General features: G+C 36.6%; 1 pseudogene; it reads left to right on the top strand.

Moving 5' to 3' along the window:
• The first annotated feature begins 712 nt into the window (after positions 1 to 712).
• Positions 713 to 2866, top strand: LOC143027940 (uncharacterized; annotated as a pseudogene).
• Positions 2867 to 4435: the final 1569 nt, after the last annotated feature.

The raw sequence follows: 4435 nt of genomic DNA, 5'->3' as shown, positions 1-4435 counted from the left end.
TTTATATATTTGTGCAATATAAAATGTTAGGTTACAAAGAAAGCAATGGCCTCCGCTAGCGGACCCAGGGATCTGGGTGCGCACGTCCTGTGTAATAGTAGTCCTTGGTATATGTATATATATATATGTATATATATATGTATATGTATATATATATATGTATATATATGTATATATATATATGTATATGTATATGTATATATGGTGGTAACTTTGCTATCACCAAAACCAGTGTCGGTGGGGCAGGCCACGGGTAGAAATTATAGAGTCGTGCGGGACTCTAACCCACAACCAAGCTGTTTCTGCTCTTGTGGACTGTAATTTTTGTGAACAATCTCACGCCGCTATCGTACGTCACCTTACATTTCATAATCTAGTGAACTTAGTCGAGGATGTTTAAGGCTTATTCACACATGTCAGTGCCGTATCAGTGGAGCGTCCGCTCAGTGCTTCAGTGTCAGTGAAAAAATATCGTTACTTTGAATTCGACTGACGCATTCACACATGTCCGGCGCAGTACCATCTTTTGTCTCTCTGTCAGTTCAGTTTCCGTCCCGTGAGGTTTGGTATCGTCGCCACCAATATTTTTTAGATTTTCACGGACGTCGGACGAGTGTTGGTGCGAAACCATCCTGTTTTATATGGTTTGTCACAACCTAAATATATGGATAGCAGTTCCAAGCAAGATATATGGAACAAAATAGGAGAAGAAATGAAGGTAGTTGGTAAGTACTCTTTTTATTTGATGTAGTTAAATTACACCACACCACACAACATCACACCACAGACCACATCACCTAACCTCACATCGCACATCACAACACCACGCCTTACCTAACATCGTCACACCTCACCTCGCCTTTCTTTTACTGATGTAGTTAATATACTTTTCAGTTTCTAGTCACACGAAATGTATCAGCTTTGAGTTTGCTAAGCTTTTTCCTCTCTTTCTCTGATTTAGGCTAGGTCATTTTCAAATTTGCAATCATGAAAACTGCCACGGCACAAATCCAGCTTCTGAACTAAAGTAATTTTTGTAGTTCCCTTACAGTTGAGACATCTCTTGTTGCATTTCCCCCCTGCAGAGGCAGATTTTCAAGTTTTGCTTCTGTAGTTTTAGGCACTGTTCCATTTACTTCATATGGGCGTATCTACATCATATTTTCTTGTAAATTATGCAAAATACAGATTACAAGTATCATGTGATCTACATTTTCTGGTTTTGCTTGAATTCTTCTGTTACATATTCTAAATTTTTGAGACAAAATGCCAAAAGTGTTTTCAACGACTCTTCTAGCACGTGACAGTCGGTAGTTAACGATACGCCTAGAAATATCCAAAGCTTGCCCCGGATATGGTCGCATCAAATAAGTTTTTAGAGGAAAGGCTTCGTCACCCACCATTACATACGGGGCTTCAGTATGTGTGCCTGGCAACAAAGCATATCCTGGTACTGATAATATATCCTGCTGAAGTGCTTTGCCTAGACCAGAATTAGCAAAAATTCCACGATCACTGTTTTTCCCATATGCACCTACATCAATTGCGGTGAAATTGTAATGCGCACCAACAAGCGCTAACAAGACAACTGAAAAAGCCTTCTTATAATTAAAGTACAAAGAACCAATATTTGCGGGAGCCTGAATGGTAAAATGTTTGCCGTCCAAAGCTCCCAAACAGTTAGGATAGTTCCAAATTGTTGAAAAATCATTAGCAATGGATTTTCACATCTCTGCTGAAGGATTTGGTAGCATTTCACTTATGAGGTTTTCTGCTATTATCCAGCAAGTGTCCTTGACAATCTTGTACACTGTGCAAGGGTAGCTGAATGAAATTGCCTTCAGGGAGTCCCCAGTTGCTAGGTACCTGAAAGAAGTAAATATAACTTTAAAACTTTTGTTTTTCAGGTTCATCATGTAGAAGCAGATGGAACAATATAAGGGACAATTACAGAAAATCTCTGAAGAAGACTTCAACTAAGAGTGGGCAAAGTGCAAAGAAAATAAGGCTTTACAAATTTTCGGAGCAATTAAACTTTTTAAAGACATACTTCGGCGAAAGACAAAGGGGACCATCACGAGTCAAAAGCACGAAGGAAACGATCACGTCGGTGTTGTACAACAAGAGGACGAAGAGACCACGCAGCAAGATGCAGGGTAATCAACGGTATTAGACGGAGCCCTACATGAAGATTTGCAGACACAACCCTCGCCCTCACCAAAGCCGACTTTTGAAGCTACAGTTAAGCCATCAACAGCAAAATCAGCAAAAGATAAAGTGGCACCTCAGCAAACAGCTTCTGCAAAATTAATGGAGTACCTGATCAGTAAACAGGAAAGTCAAACCACACCACACCCTGTTGACGCATTTCTAGCAGGCATTGCTCCAACTCTGAAAACTTTAACCCCTTATTATTTAGATATAGCAAAATCGGAAATATTTGCCGCAGTACAGAAATATGAAATGCAAATGCTTATTAATCAACATTCATTTGAAAGACAATCTGAGCCTTCAGCCTCCACATCATCACATTCAACTCCAAATCCCTCACCTCAGCTATTGCGATAACAAACAACAGTAACATGTGAAGATAACCATCAGGAGCAATATGCTTATACATCAATACCAAACAGCGCAAATTCTTTGCAAAATTACTTTTCAGCTTTTCAGGATAACTCTTCAATATACACCTTAAAACATTCTACTAATTGCTAACATGGATAATTAATCAAACATTAATTAGGATGAATTTAACCTTTTTGATAGATATTAATGTACTGTCACTTAGTATAAAAATAAACTTGTTGTTTGTCTGTGAAGAAAATCTCCAGCATGGGTTAAATAGATCATTGCAGTTATTAACAAACTCCAAAGACAGTGTATTATTTTACCTCAAGCAGAGTGCTAATCGTTCCTTTGGTGTTATGGCCTTTCTTCAATGGTGTCTTGCTTCTTCAGGTGAGTCTTTATTTTACTGAGCAATACCCTGAAGCAGTTTTTGGACATTCTGAAGTACCAATTTTTTTCATTATCAATTAGCTTTACACGGAATAAGTGGTAGCCTATTAGGTTGGACTAGTAATTGGTTGAATGGTCGAAAACAGAGAGTTGTTTTAAATGGAAAAACTTCTAGATGGAAAAATGTTACAAGTGGAGTTCCTCAGGGTTCCGTTCTTGGGTCACTTCTATTCATAGTATATATAAATGATATAGACCATGGACTAAAATCTACTGTTTCCAAATTTGCTGATGATACAAAACTGCGGAGTGGCAAATGATCACTCAAACCAATTAGATATTCAAGAAGATTTAGATAAATTACAGCAATGGTCTGAAAAGTGGCTAATGAAATTTAACACAAGTAAATGCAAGGTAATGCACATAGGTAAAAATAACAGTAAGTACGATTACAAGTTATTTGGAAATTCGTTAACAAAAGTGGATAGTGAAAAAGATCTCGGCGTAATTATCAGTAACGACCTCAAATCATCCAAGCAGTGTATTTCAGCCTCTGAGAAAGCAAATAATATTCTAGGACTGATTGCGCGATCTTTTGATTTAAAAAAACTCCATCATTCATTAACAAGCTATATAAATCGTTAGTTCGTTCACATTTGGAATATGCTGTTTCCGTATGGTCACCGAATCTCATTAAAGACATTGACAGACTGGAAAAAGTACAACGGCGAGCCACAAAACTGATTCCAAATATCAAAAATAAATCATACGAAAATCGACTAAAACATATGAATCTGTTTTCCCTAAAAAAGCGTAGACTCAGGGGTGACTTGATACAGGTCTTTAAGATTTTAAAGGGAATTGACATCAAAAGTGACAAAATTTTCACATTGAATGAGAATACGACAAGAAACAATGGTCTCAAACTGTCCGGAAATAGATTCAATTTGGAAGTAGGTAGAAACAACTTTGCCAACCGTGTAGTTAATGAATGGAATAAACTTCCTGCACAGGTAGTGCAATGTATTTAATTTCGAAGCTTTAAGAATCATTTAGATAAACACCTAAGTAAGATGCTGTAATGATTATAATTTATTTAATATTATTTGTTTTTGTTTTGTTATCATTTGTCTGTCTGATTTTCATTTATTATTATGTCAATTTATTATTATTTACTATTTACCTGTTTGTTTATTACTTAACTATACCTATGCATTTATTTTTGTATTTTATTTGTTATTTACATTATTATAATTTTTATTTATTATTTCATTATTATTATGATTTTTTTCGCATCCGACCTAGATATGGACCAAAAGGTCTCCTGTCGGCATGCTCCGCCTTTGTAATCCTTTGTAACTCTCCTTCAGTTTCTCTTTTCTTCCACGTTTCATGTACCCACTTTCTTTTTTTCACTTTTTGTTCTGTCTCCTCCTCTTCATCAAGAATTATGGCAATCATTGCCAAGTCCACGTCT

Source organism: Oratosquilla oratoria, chromosome 1, assembly GCF_046742065.1.
Source record: "Oratosquilla oratoria isolate Oo_2021 chromosome 1, ASM4674206v1, whole genome shotgun sequence".
Lineage (NCBI taxonomy): Eukaryota > Metazoa > Arthropoda > Malacostraca > Stomatopoda > Squillidae > Oratosquilla > Oratosquilla oratoria.
The sequence above is the reverse complement of the archived record's forward strand: the minus strand, read 5'-3'. Positions and strand labels throughout refer to the sequence as shown.